The sequence below is a fragment of the Aegilops tauschii genome, chromosome 1 (genome assembly GCF_002575655.3).
Source record: "Aegilops tauschii subsp. strangulata cultivar AL8/78 chromosome 1, Aet v6.0, whole genome shotgun sequence".
NCBI lineage: Eukaryota > Viridiplantae > Streptophyta > Magnoliopsida > Poales > Poaceae > Aegilops > Aegilops tauschii.
In genome coordinates, this window is record NC_053035.3 from 54,625,044 (window position 1) to 54,640,441 (window position 15,398).

Here is a 15,398-nt window from a genome sequence, read left to right on the forward strand (position 1 = left end):
TGCTTGTGCAAGTTTCTTTGTGTTGTATCCCTTGTTTGCTTGTGTACTTATTACTGTTGCATCATATAGGTTGCTCACCTAGTTGCATATATAGACAACCTACTTTGATGCAAAGTTTAAATTGGTAAAGAAAAGCTAAAATTGTTAGTTGCCTATTCACGCCCCCCCCCCTCTAGTCAACTATATCGATCCTGTCAAAACCTATGGCCCCCGGTGTAGGGTAACGCAGCAGAAAACAAAAAAAATCTGACCTACGCACCAGCCCAGGACCACTATGGAGACTGCATACATGGTTTGATCTTTTTCGTTACCGACTCGTAGCGCAGCGGGAAGTAGAGTCGATGACGATCGGCGGTGCAGATCCCCGCAGCTAGGATTTACAACCTCCCAACCGCGAGGATGTATACCCTCATCTGCTCCTCAGACAACCCTCCAGGAGGCGGTCGAACAGCCCCCCCGGACGGTGTCGCGGACAGCCCTTCGGGAGGACCTTCGAAACTCGAATGGTCACTCGGACAGCCCTTCGGGAGGACCTTCGAAACTCGGACGGTCACACGGACAGCCCTTCGGGAGGCACTCACGAACTAAGACCGAAACTACGATCTCTCTACAGAGTTGCACACATACGATGTCATCTATCCGGCAGGGCTTCGCCGTCCAGAACTAGTTCCTGCCGGAACCCAGACAGCCTTACGGCTCTACGAAACTCTTTTCGTGGGAGGGAGAGAAGAAGCCAGATAATGCATGGCATGTGTATGAGAGCAAGGGATGAGTGTGGAGGGCTGCCCCTCCACCTCTATTTATAGGAAATCCCAAGGGGGTAGGGTAGTTTCACAAAAAACCCAAAATGCACATGAATGAAGTCCTTCCACAAGGACCTAGGAGTGAAACCAATGAACAAGAGGGTCCCCAAGGGGGGATACCCCATGTGTCCGGCCACACCCCCATGAGGGGCCCAAAAAATGGCTCCTATCCATCCATGTCATCCCCAAGATCTTTTGGAGCAAAGCCCCAAAAGGTGGCTTTCCATAAAGTAACCATAAAGCTGATTTTCACGATTCACGACAACATTTTTCAGCATCTGATCGAACTGAAAATATTTATGTGGGCTAAGAACATTTCCAGTACCCACTAAAATGATTTTCAACGCGTTCCAAAACAATTCCGGTTCTAGTGATTTTCATCTGCGAAACGCATCTGAAGTGGCTCCGGCAGCTCCGGAACATTTCCGGTTTTTATCTCAGAAAATTCCAAAAAGCTTCCAGAATGATTCTGGCATCGTCCAAGAATTATCAGGCATGTGCCGAAACCAATTTGACTTAATGGTGTATCCCGAAACAACTTTTCGGTATCATCAAAACTTATCCGATGACCTCTCTCTGCGGTACAATTCCGCTGTCTGAAACTTTTCGGTGTCCGAAACTTTTTCGGTGATTTTCTCTCAGTCCCTGTCTAGTATTCAGCAGATAGATGACCCTTAAGCGTGTGACCCTATAGGTTCGGTGAAGTATAGACATGACCCGGAACCCCTTTCGATCAATGATCAACATCGGAGCTGTGGACACCCATATTGACCCCTATACCCACACGAATAAATATTCGAGTGAACCTCCAGTTGCCGTGTGCTATTCCTGTTGCTTCGCGATATGTTACAAATACCCGAGGTGAGACATGTTGGCATTCCCGTGGATCAACAACTTGTCCACTATGCTAGTTACCCCGTTACCAGTTTTGTTCTCTTTTCTCGTTTCCATGTTCCGGAATCCCAGTGATCAAATCACACTGTGTCTGGCCAGACGATGATGGATACCGTAATACCGAGAGGGCCCGAGAATATGTCTCCATCGCCGGAGGAGCAAATCCCAATCTTGAGCTATCAAGTTACTTGACACACTTTTCCATGAACCCGTAAGCCGCCGTAATAGCCACCCATTTACGGATGACGTTTAACAAACCCCAAAGTTCATGAAGCAAGCATGAAGAAACTCGATACTCTCATGGTCTAAGGAATCATGCAAATGTTAACCATCTCTGTGTTATGCACCATTAACTTGTGACGAATGAATCTCTTAGCATAACATCAATCCGGGTTGATTCAACACAAATGTTCTCTTAACATTGTGCCCTCAAAATTGCTGGCATAGACATGCCCATGATCAGGAAAACAAAACCATCATGCAACACTTGAGCTAGTCTTAGAGGCCAGACTAGGAATACTTCTTACCGTTTATTATTCCACACGTGCATATGAGTCTTCCTCCGAGCCTCGTGGATATTGCAGACTCGAGAATCATTGCAGTTATAGCATGGAACATAAACATAATTATGAACTCGGAGATAAATAATATCATTTATTACTGCCTCTAGGGCATATCTCCTACAGACTCCCACTTGCACTAGAGTCAATAATCCAGTTAATGCTAATGCACTTCACACCTATGGTATACTGGTGTAAAAAATGCTTCGCATGTGGTATAGCCTGATGTCCATCGGATCTGACAACTTCAGCTCTGTGTCTATCTCTACATATCCTTGCATTTTCACGCTTTCACAAAATTCATATTTTGTGCGGACTTGGCTTTTATGTATGTGAATCACAGGTCGAACCTGGATTCCTCAGACTGAGTTATGGAGAAACTACCTGCAGTAGTGTCCCATTGACAAAAGCCATCTTGGAACCATAGTAAGTTCATGAATGAACTATATGTTCAACATCTTGTTTGTCACTTCTAAAGTGTCAACATACTTAGTCATTTGTTATAGAATTCGCCACAGTATCCTGTTGGGAACAATTTCCAACTACCGTGCCACCATATTGTGTATTACACAAAACCCTTAACTTAAATCGAAAATCGCATGGACAAAAGATGAAGACTGTATCGATGTAACATTTTACAACGAACTCTTCATGATCTCCACTTGCGAGAAAACATATCATCAGTACTTACTCTAGTACTCAATGACATCTTTCACTGTTGTCCCATGATCAGTACTTTGATCACTTTGGTATCCATACTCGCAACACCTTGGGATTATCGTACATATCTGGTTGTTTTACATACCATGGAATACATGATTAATCCAAACACAAAAGTGTGTGAAATCTGCATCATGTATTTTGCTCATCAGTGTTTTGGGACACCGAGTCTTGCAAAAAACTCTTCCATGTGACTCCGGCAAGAATCACTCCCTTGCGATTTTAAATGCTAAAAGGTTTTAGCACCTTGTCAATATGTATTCATTGCTTAGCCCTATTAGGTAAATCTATCTCCATAGATCATTATGCCTAATATTGAGGCTATTTAGCCTAAGCACTTCATCAAAACACTATTTTCGAATGAAGTCCTAATTCGTGTCAAGAAATTTATTTCCAATTAACAATGTGTCAAGCACACAAGGTTTTTAGAAATATTATTATGCTCCCACTTACTTTCTTGAATTACAAGCATCTTCGTTACCCATTGATGAAGTCAAACCCCTTTGACCATTTCATCAAAGCACGAAGATTCCAACTCCATTTTGCTCTCTTCTGTCCATCGCTGGAACTCTGAAGTTTGCACCCTTACTAGCATCCTCTGGATAGACAAAATGCTTTGGACTGTAACACATGCAAGTCCTTGGTTTCATTTCCATCAGATGGAAATCCTATTGTCATCCATGTTTCATATCTCATGATTGAAATATGTATTAATTGCTAGTTCAAGCCGAACCGACTTTAAGCATCGCTACGATGAAAACAACCTCATCGTAGTCAACTCTTGAACTTGTTATTTCAACAAGTCGAGCTTTATGGATAAAACATTTTTATCCGTATCAGTTTTAAGTTCCATAAATATTCGTTAGACTCTAAGTCTTCCGAAAGGTGTATCAAGGTTTAAATCTTGAATCACTTATATGGAAACTAACTCGGGTTGTATTGGCATTTAGCTAATTCCGGAGTCAGGGCCCATCAACGCTTCCTTGTGTATCGTAGGTATAATGTTGTCTAACAACAATATCTCGTTTGCACACCTGAGAGGTTTGCACGAGCCTTGCCTACGTGGTTCAGCTGCAAGTTCGACCGAAGTTCATACATTTCATTGTAGAGACTTCCGTATCAGTCGCAGCAGGAAACTCTGGAATTACTTCCAAGGTCTCTTTCCTTTGATCTGATGACGTAGATACTGTTTATCTCGTCGAGTTGCACTATTCTCCCACTCACCTTTTTGAAAGAACCATTCTCTTTAAAAGCACACCGTTTCGCGGCAAAACTATTTGCCTCGGTATAGTGAGGGAGGAATACCCAACATTTTGGTATAACCTACAAAGTAGCACTTGTCTGATTTGGAATAGGTTTTTAACCTTTTACACAAGCCCCATATTCCAAATGTTAAGAAAAGATATAACATGGTTGGGCGTATCATACCATGGCTTCATTTCAACAGACCCGATGCAGCTCTTTTCAGTGTAAAAGACGTAGTCTCTAAAGCATCACTTTATAAGGGATAATGGCAAATTTATTTATGTCATCTTTGACCTTACCATGTCATAAATGGTTTGATTACATCTCCACGGACTTTCCACTTGCAGTGGTGTTCCGGGAGGTGCAAGTTATGAAACCCCTTTCACAACTCATCAGACATTCGCTAAACATGTAACTCAAATATTCCTTTGTGCAATCAAATAGCAGAAACATAACTTTCTTGTTACAATAACTTCTACTTCATTTTTGAAAACCTTTCGAATGATTTCAAAAGATCCAGACTTACGTCTCATCAAGTAAATATCCATATATCTACTTGAGTCATTTCTGAAGATAAATAAATCCACCACTAACAACACTTATCGGACTACACACATCAAATGTATGATCACTAATAAGTTTGTTGTTCGTTCCTTATGGCCTGTGAACGGTATTTTAGTCACTTCACTTTTCAGAGGAAACTTGCAAGTGTCAGATGATTCAAAATCAAAAAGGCTTCAAAATCCATCATAATGGAATTTTCCATGCGGGTTTCTCCAATGTGACCAAATGTAGTGCCACACTTGTGTGGTATTCTTTTAGTCTTGCGACATTTAGCCTCAGTGTTATGGATGTATCATATTACCATCAATATTCATAACATACATGCCATCTTGGATGGAAGCATGGCCCTTCATGTTATTCATAATACTTAACAACAATTGTTGTTTTTATGAAAAACTCTTTTGCAACAAACATTGTGCAATGGGCTAGAGTGTATGAAACTCTAAAATGAATTATGAAAGTAAACCCAGAGGTATTGTATTATTATCAATATTCATAACATACATCTCATTCATAATGAAAGTATGGCCCTTGTGTTATTCATAACATCGAACATAAAAAGTTCTCTTATGAACAACCTTCTTGCAAGATACCTTATGCAATGGGCTAGAGTTTGTAAAACTCTAAATGAATTATGAAAATAAATACAGACGGCAATACACCGATGGAAGGTATAGTAACATTTACTATGTTCCCTGTGTATACCTTAACCTCATTTCAGGCTAGTCTTTTTAGGCCATAGTAGCTCTTACATTGATTCGTAACAGAATGCAATGGAGCGGGTATCTTTGTGATTAACTCACAATGCCCAAGAATTAGTGATTAACATGTTTAACCATAATTCCCAAGAACTATATCTTTGACCAGCCTACTATAAATCAAAAACTTGTATGACATTCATACATGAGCTGGATATTCCAGTCATCTTTCTTTCTGCCTTTATACTTCTAACAGTTTAACTTTTAGTATTTCTCCTACTCGCAAAAGAAGCACCCAACTTAAGAGTGGCGTTAGCCCCAGACTTCCTAGGCGTGTAAGTCATACTAACACCCTTTGGACACTTCCTTTCTCTTTAAGTTGTTGTTTTATTCACCTTTCATTATATGACAGGCGTTCTTCTGGATCCCTTTCCCAATAGTCAAATGCATAGTAAACACTTTTACTAATACTTGCAAACAAACATTGCTTTGTTTGTATCTGAAAATAATTTTCAGTTCCATGAATATCATATAACTATCCCAACTTTCGAAGTTTGGGTTTCATGGAAGCAAACATATTCCACTTGACCGTAACAGAATTCTAGCTTTTGGATCGAAGGACGAGAGTCACATGATCCATAGCATTAGCGGGAGGATACGGAAAGCATGCGATAGGACAAAGTCCTTCTCGGCACTTTTGAGGACAATCCTCATATTACGTTACCAATCGTAAAGTGGTAACCAGATATTTAATAGCTATTCAATTTTAACAGGGAAAGTGGAATCGTGAGCCATTATTCTACAACTATTTTGCAAGAAACACTTAGACAGTGTTCATAATTAATTGCACTGAGAATTAAACATGTTAATTCAATAGTGTGCTCCCACTCAAATCAATATCTCTCATAATTGATTTAGCGTGATTCAAGATCCATATTTCTATTCGATGCCATTTACGGGTTCATCACCGATGACACGAATTTCAATCGGTAGGCCAACTTGCCGATCACATCTCTATGTGATTCTTGTTCATCTTTCGATGGGCGTGTTCCGAGCTCAGGACTCTCCTGCCTGAATGTCAAAGACAACCAAGTGATCTTGCTGCGAGGTCTGACCTCACCCGCCTCATTCCTCTCGATTCGTTCGTGCTCATGTGTACATGGCGCACCCCGAAAAGATACGAATTTCAGACGGTGCTACACTTGGGTGAACACTAACTACTTTGATATTTTAAGTGAGAGATCACCCTAATAAAAAGCGACTACCGCGCAATCAAGAAGGGTGCATCATAAGGGATAAACATCTCAGGCAATTCATAATAGCATGATATGGTATATCCCTTTCTGACGGAGAAGTCTTTCATTTCTTCGTCTTCGGCATTCGCGTCGGTGTTCACCTTCGCGAAGATTGCCACCACCTTGTCGATGCACCAGATAATATTGCTATCTCTATAGCTAATAAAATAAGTGCATTACTTAAGGTTGACACGCAGGTCATTAAAGTGACAATCATATGGCTCCAGCCATCATGCCGAATCATGACACGTAGGTCATGTTAATTACATCATATAGTCATCTCATACATAATCAAATTGAATATGAGCATTGCTATACCACATCACATGCACATCCTGCAAAACCAAGTTAGACGCCTCTAATCGGTTTATGTAAAATTTTATTTTACGTGGCTTCTAAGGTTTTGACTTAAACCGCAGCTACCAACGTTTTATCATCAAGTATGATTATTCAAGTTGCTAGATTAACATCTCGGGGTGTATGAAATATGAGATAATTAAATCTCGAGCCCCATACTAAACTTCGTCATACGCATGACCCCCGTGCAGATCATATCTGCAATGCCCTTTCATCTGTGAATTTCATCTTTCTTTTGACTACGGCAGAACCCAAAGAACTGATAGCACTTCCATGATCAATCAGGATCACGGATTGCCAGAACTTTGTCAAATTCCACCATGCTGTCTCGAGATTGAGCAAACGCAAATTCTAGGGAAGCAACAAGAACCTCGGGTAACAGATTTCATCTGTCACCCGCATAAATAATTTTCAGCAATAGATCTCATCTACTACCTAATTATATTATGCAATACCCATACATCTCCATGTATTCTAGATCGAAACCTGCATCTACGCATAGCACGGCTCTTGATGCCACTGTAGGGTAACGCAGCAGAAAACAAAAAAATTCTGACCTACGCACCAGCCCAGGACCACTATGGAGACTGCATACATGGTTTGATCTTTTTCGTTACCGACTCGTAGCGCAGCGGGAAGTAGAGTCGATGACGATCGGCGGTGCAGATCCCCGCAGCTAGGATTTACAACCTCCCAACTGCGAGGATGTATACCCTCATCTGCTCGTCAGACATCCCTCCAGGAGGCGGTCGAACAGCCCCCCCGGACGGTGTCGCGGACAGCCCTTCGGGAGGACCTTCGAAACTCGAATGGTCACTCGGACAGCCCTTCGGGAGGACCTTCGAAACTCAGACGGTCACACGGACAGCCCTTCGGGAGGCACTCACGAACTAAGACCGAAACTACGATCTCTCTACAGAGTTGCACACATACGATGTCATCTATCCGGCAGGGCTTCGCCGTCCAGAACTAGTTCCTGCCGGAACCCAGACAGCCTTACGGCTCTACGAAACTCTTTTCGTGGGAGGGAGAGAAGAAGCCAGATAATGCATGGCATGTGTATGAGAGCAAGGGATGAGTGTGGAGGGCTGCCCCTCCACCTCTATTTATAGGAAATCCCAAGGGGGTAGGGTAGTTTCACAAAAAACCCAAAATGCACATGAATGAAGTCCTTCCACAAGGACCTAGGAGTGAAACCAATGAACAAGAGGGTCCCCAAGGGGGGATACCCCATGTGGCCGGCCACACCCCCATGAGGGGCCCAAAAAATGGCTCCTATCCATCCATGTCATCCCCAAGATCTTTTGGAGCAAAGCCCCAGAAGGTGGCTTTCCATAAAGTAACCATAAAGCTGATTTTCACTATTCACCACGACATTTTTCAGCATCTGATCGAACTAAAAATATTTATGTGGGCTAAGAACATTTCCAGTACCCACTAAAATGATTTTCAACGCGTTCCGAAACAATTCCGGTTTTAGTGATTTTCATCTGCGAAACGCATCTGAAGTGGCTCCGGCAGCTCCGGAACATTTCCGGTTTTATCTCAGAAAATTCCAAAAAGCTTCCAGAATGATTCTGGCATCCTCCAAGAATTATCATGCATGTGCTGAAACCAATTTGACTTAATGGTGTATCCCGAAACAACTTTTCGGTATCATCGAAACTTATCCGATGACCTCTCTCTGCGGTACAATTCCGCTGTCTGAAACTTTTCGGTGTCCGAAACTTTTTCGGTGATTTTCTCTCAGTCCCTGTCTAGTATTCAGCAGATAGATGACCCTTAAGCATGTGACCCTATAGGTTCGGTGAAGTATAGACATGACCCGGAACCCCTTCCGATCAATGATCAACATCGGAGCCGTGGACACCCATATTGACCCCTATACCCACACGAATAAATATTCGAGTGAACCTCCAGTTGCCGTGTGCTATTCCTGTTGCTTCGCGATATGTTACAAATACCCGAGGTGAGACATGTTGGCATTCCCGTGGATCAACAACTTGTCCACTATGCTAGTTACCCCGTTACCAGTTTTGTTCTCTTTTCTCGTTTCCATGTTCCGGAATCCCAGTGATCAAATCACACTATGTCTGGCCAGACGATGATGGATACCGTAATACCGAGAGGGCCCGAGAATATCTCTCCATCACCGGAGGAGCAAATCCCAATCTTGAGCTATCAAGTTACTTGACACACTTTTCCATGAACCCGTAAGCCGCCGTAATAGCCACCCATTTACGGATGACGTTTAACAAACCCCAAAGTTCATGAAGCAAGCATGAAGAAACTCGATACTCTCATGGTCTAAGGAATCATGCAAATGTTAACCATCTCTGTGTTATGCACCATTAACTTGTGACGAATGAATCTCTTAGCATAACATCAATCCGGGTCGATTCAACACAAATGTTCTCTTAACATTGTGCCCTCAAAATTGCTGGCATAGACATGCCCATGATCAGGAAAACAAAACCATCATGCAACACTTGAGCTAGTCTTAGAGGCCAGACTAGGAATACTTCTTACCGTTTATTATTCCACACGTGCATATGAGTCTTCCTCCGAGCCTCGTGGATATTGCAGACTCGAGAATCATTGCAGTTATAGCATGGAACATAAACATAATTATGAACTCGGAGATAAATAATATCATTTATTACTGCCTCTAGGGCATATCTCCTACACCCGGGTCTACTTTACATCATATTAGTTTCCCATCAACTAGCTATTTCTGTCGCCGTTTATTTTGCAATCTTTATTTTTCAATTTATACAACAAAAATACCAAAAATATTTATCTTATTATCTTTATCAGATCTCACTTTTGCAAGTGGCCGTGAAGGGATTGACAACCCCTTTATCGCGTTGGTTGCAAGGTTCTTGATTATTTGTGCATGTACTTGGCGACTTGCGTGTAGTCTCCTACTGTATTGATACCTTGGTTCTCAAAAAATGAGGGAAATACTTACGCTACTTTGCTGCATCACCCTTTCCTCTTCAAGGGAAAACCAACGCATGCTCAAGAGGTAGCAAGAAGGATTTCTGGCGCCGTTGCCGGGGAGGTTTACACCAAGTCAAGTCAAGATTTGATCTCCCGCCAACGTGAGGATTTCTGGCGCCGTTGCCGGGGAGATCTACGCTCAAGTCAAGACATACCAAGTACCCATCACAAACACTTCTCCCTCGCATTATGTTATTTGCCATTCGCCTCTCGTTTTCCTCTCCCCCACTTCTAAAACAATTTTTGAAAACCTTTGCCTTTTCTTCGCCCTTCTTTCGTTCGATCTTTTGTTTGCTTGTGTTACCATGTGCCTTCCTTTTGCTTGCATCTTCGCTTGCTAAAAGTTTATGGATCCTCATCCACTTGCTAATCTTTTTAAGAGATCCAATTATGATGAACCAATTTCTAGTGATTTGAGTGCACTAGATTATCTTTATGAGGTTTTGCTTGAAATTCGTGAATCTGAAAATTGTGATGAAGAAATTTATGAAGAGATTCATGATAGCTCCTTGAATAAAAAGCATGATTGCAATGATTTTACTATAAATTCTCTTGATGTCAATTGTGCTAATAATATGCAAAACCCTAAGCTTGGGGATGCTAGTTTTGCTATGTCTACTACTTGTTGCAATGATCATGATTGGGGTGATTCTTCTTATGATCTTGAAAATTTATTTAAGCCCCATGATGAATATGAGATTGATAATAGTGCTTGCAATAATATTGAAAGTGGGTTTGGAAGATTGTCAATTTTAGATCCCACATATTTGGAGAATGTTCAATCTTATGGTATTTTTGAAAAAGTGGGTTTGGAGAGGTCATGACTTTAGTTAATGATAATCCCACTATTTTGGAAGAGTGTCAACTTTGCATGCATGTGGATCGTGTTGAAAATATTTTATGTGATAGCTATTTTGTTGAATTTGCTTATGATCCCACATGTAATTATTATGAGAGAGGAACATATGATTGTAGAAATTTTCATGTTACTAAATTACCTCTCATTATGTTAAGATTGCTATTGTTTCTTTCCGCTTCCTTGCATATGCTAGTTTTTGCTTGCTATGATAATTTGTTTGCCTATAAGATGCATATGCATAGGCATTATGTTAGACTTAGATGTGTTTGTCACGTGTTCCATGATTCTGTCTTTATGCTTCAATTCTTTTCTTTCATGTGAGCATCATTGAAATTATCAATGCCTAGCTAGGGGCGTTAAACGATAGCGCTTGTTGGGAGGCAACCCAATTTTATTTTTGTTCCTTGCTTTTTGTTCATGTTTAGTAATAAATAATTCATATAGACTCTGTTTAGATGTGGTTTTATGTTTTAGTTAGTGTTTGTGTCAAGTAGAACCTTTGGGAAGACTTGGGTGAAGTCTTTGTGATCTTGCTGTAAAAAACAGAAACTTTAGCGCTCACGAGATTAGCTGCCATTTTTTACTGGAGAGTTATTTTAGGTTGATTCTTTTTGCAGATGATTAATAGATAAATTACTCACGTCCACCAATTTATTTCAGAACTTTTGGAGTTCCAGAAGTATATGTTTGATACAGATTACTACAGACTGTTCTGTTTTTGACAGATTCTGTTTTTTCGCGTGTTGTTTGCTTATTTTAATGAATCTATGGCTAGTATCGGGGGTTATGAACCATAGAGAAGTTGGAATATAGTAGGTTTAACACCAATATAAATAAATAATGAGTTAATTACAGTACCTTAAAGTGGTGATTTGTTTTCATATACTAACAGAGCTCATGAGATTTTCTGTTGAGTTTTGTGTTGTGAAGTTTTCAAGTTTTGGGTAAAGATTTGATGGATTTTGGAATAAGGAGTGGCAAGAGCCTAAGCTTGGGGATGCCTAAGGCACCCCAAGGTAAAATTCAAGGACAACAAAAAGCCTAAGCTTGTGGATGCCCCGGAAGGCATCTCCTCTTTCGTCTTTGTCTATCGGTAACTTTACTTGAGGCTATATTTTTATTCACCACATGATATGTGTTTTGCTTGAAGCGTCTTGTATGATTTGAGTCTTTGCTTTTTAGTTTACGACAATCATCCTTGCTTCACACACCTTTTGGAGAGACACACATGAATCGGAATTTATTAGAATACTCTATGTGCTTCACTTATATCTTTTGAGCTAGATAATTTTGCTCTAGTGCTTCACTTATATCTTTTTAGAGCACGGTGGTGGTTTTATTTTATAGAAATAATTGATCTCTCATGCTTCACTTATATTATTTTGAGAGTCTTTTAGAACAGCATGGTAATTTGCTTTGGTTATAAAACTAGTCCTAATATGATAGGCATCCAAGATGGGTATAATAAAAACTTTCATATAGAGTGCATTGAATACTATGAGAAGTTTGATACTTGATGATTGTTTTGAGATATGAAGATGGTAATATTAGAGTCGTGCTAGTTGAGTAATTGTGGAATTGACTACTTATGTTGAGGTTTGCAAGTCCCGTAGCATGCACGTATGGTAAACGTTGTGTGACGAATTTGAAGCATGAGGTGTTCTTTGATTGCTTTCCTTATGAGTGGCGGTCGGGAACGAGCGATGGTCTTTTCCTATCAATCTATCCCCCTAGGAGCATGCGTGTAGTGCTTGGTTTCAATGACTTGTAGATTTTTGCAATAAGTATGTGAGTTCATTATGGCTAATGTTGAGTCCATGGATTATACGCACTCTCACCCTTCCATCATTGCTAGCCTCTTCGGTACCGTGCATTGCCCTTTCTCACCTCGAGAGTTGGTGCAAACTTCGCCGGTGCATCCAAACCCCGTGATACGATACGCTCTATCACACATAAGCCTCCTTATATCTTCCTCAAAACAGCCACCATACCTACCTATTATGGCATTTCCATAGCCATTCCGAGATATATTGCCATGCAACTTTCCACCATTCCGTTTATTATGACACGCTTCATCATTGTCATATTGCCTTGCATGATCATGTAGTTGACATCGCATTTGTGGCAAGGCCACCATGCATAATTTTTCATACATGTCATTCTTGATTCATTGCCCATCCCGATACACTGCCGGAGGCAGTCATATAGAGTTATATCTTGTTCTAGTATCGAGTTGTAATCTTTGAGATGTAAATAAATAGAAGTGTGATGATTATCGTTATTAGAGCATTGTCCCGTTCAAAAAAAAAGAGAAAGGCCAAACAAAAAAAGAAGGCCCAAAAAAAGAAAAAAAAAGATAGAAGGGACAATGCTACTATCCTTTTTCCACACTTGTGCTTTAAAGTAGCACCATGATCTTCATGATAGAGAGTCTCTTATTTTGTCACTTTCATATACTAGTGGGAATTTTTCATTATAGAACTTGGCTTGTATATTCTAACAATGGGCTTTCTCAAATGCCATAGGTCTTCGTGAGCAAGCAAGTTAGATGCACACCCAGTTAGTTTCTTTTGTTAAGCTTTCATACATTTATAGCTCTAGTGCATCCGTTGCATGGCAATCCCTACTCCTCGCATTGACATCAATTGATGGGCATCTCCATAGCCTGTTGATTAGCCGCGTCAATGTGAGACTTTCTCCTTTTTTGTCTTCTCCACACAACCCCCATCATCATATTCTATTCCACCCATAGTGTTATGTCCATGACTCACGCTCATGTATTGTGTGAAAGTTGAAAAAGTTTGAGAATACTAAAGTATGAAACAATTGCTTGGCTTGTCATCGGGGTTGTGCATGATGAGAGCATTTTGTGTGACGAAAATGAAGCATGGCCAAACTATATGATTTTGTAGGGATGAGCTTTCTTTGGCTATGTTATTTTGGTAAGACATAATTGCTCAGTTAGTATGCTTGAAGTATTATTATTTTTATGTCAATATTAAACTTTTGTCTTGAATCTTTTGAATCTGAACATTCATGCCACAATAAAGAAAATTACATTGAAAATTATGTTAGGTAGCATTCCACATCAAAAATTCTGTTTTTATCATTTACCTACTCGAGGATGAGCAGGAATTAAGCTTGGGGATGCTTGATACGTCTCCAACGTATCTATAATTTTTTATTATTCCATGCTATTATATTATTTGTTTTGGATATACCTTTTTATATTATTTTTGGGACTAACCTATTAACCGAAGGCCCAGTGCAAATTGCTGTTTTTTTTGCCTATTTCAGTGTTTCGCAGAAAAGGAATATCAAACGGAATCCAAACGGAACGAAACCTTCGCGAGGATCTTTTTTGGAACAAACGCAATCCAGGAGACTTGGAGTGGACGTCAAGGAAGCAACGAGGCGACCACGAGGTAGGAGGGCGCGCCCAGGGGGGTAGGCACGTCGCCACCCTCATGGGCCCCTTGCAGCTCCATCGACCTACTTCTTTCGCCTATATATACTCTTATACCCTGAAAACATCCAGGGGAGCCACGAAACACTTTTTCCACCGCCGCAACCTTCTGTACCTGTGAGATCCCATCTTGGGGCCTTTTCCGGCGCTCCGCCGGAGGGGGAACCGATCACGGAGGGCTTCTACATCAACACCATAGCCTCTCTGATGATGTGTGAGTAGTTTACCACAGACCTTCGGGTCCATAGTTATTAGCTAGATGGCTTCTTCTCTCTCTTTGGATCTCAATACAAAGTTCTCCTCGATTCTCTTGGAGATCTATTCGATGTAATTCTTTTTGCGGTGTGTTTGTTGAGATCCGATGAATTGTGGGTTTATGATCAAGATTATCTATGAACAATATTTGATTCTTCTCTGAATTCTTATATGCATGATTTAATATCTTTGCAAGTCTCTTCGAATTATCAGTTTGGTTTGGCCTACTAGATTGATCTTTCTTGCAATGGGAGAAGTGCTTAGCTTTGGGTTCAATCTTGCGGTGTCCTTTCCCAGTGACAGCAGGGGCAGCAAGGCACGTATTGTATTGTTGTCATCGAGGATAAAAAGATGGGGTTTATATCATATTGCTTGAGTTTATCCCTCTACATTATGTCATCTTGCCTAATGTGTTACTCTGTTCTTATGAACTTAATACTCTAGATGCATGCTGGATAGCGGTCGATGTGTGAAGTAATAGTAGTAGATGCAGAATCGTGTCGGTTTACTTGACACGGACGTGATGCATATGTTCATGATCATGCCTAGATATTCTCATAACTATGCGCTTTTCTATCAATTGCTCGACAGTAATTTGTTCACCCATCGTAATATATGCTATCTTTAGAGAAGCCTCTAGTGAAACCTATGGCCCCCGGGTCTACTTTACATCATATTA